Raw genomic sequence first — 404 nt, 5'->3', positions numbered from 1 at the left:
CAGCCCTTCTTTCCTCGTCACTTTCTTTCATGAAAAGGCACATGCATGTTGATGAATATCAGAGGGCTTGACAGGGCAGATGCATAAAAAGTTGGTTCCCCTTTTCATTGAGGTTGGGACCAGAGAGTTGACCTCAGAGTAAGGGGTTGGCCATTTAAGACAGAGTCAAGGAGGAATTTCTTCTCTGAGGGTAAGAAACCTGTGGAATTTTTCACCGCAGAGGTCTGTACAAGCTGATTGTTATGTATACGTAGCTGAAAATGTGTTGCTGGAAAAGCGCAGCAGGTCAGGCAGCATCCAAGGAACAGGAGAATCGACATTTCGGGCATAAGCCCTTCTTCAGGAATGAGGAAAGTGTGTCCAGCAGGCTAAGATAAAAGGTAGGGAGGAGGGACTTGGGGGAG

Source organism: Chiloscyllium plagiosum, chromosome 13 (genome assembly GCF_004010195.1).
Source record: "Chiloscyllium plagiosum isolate BGI_BamShark_2017 chromosome 13, ASM401019v2, whole genome shotgun sequence".
Taxonomy (NCBI): Eukaryota; Metazoa; Chordata; class Chondrichthyes; order Orectolobiformes; family Hemiscylliidae; genus Chiloscyllium; species Chiloscyllium plagiosum.
This window is presented reverse-complemented; position numbering follows the sequence as displayed.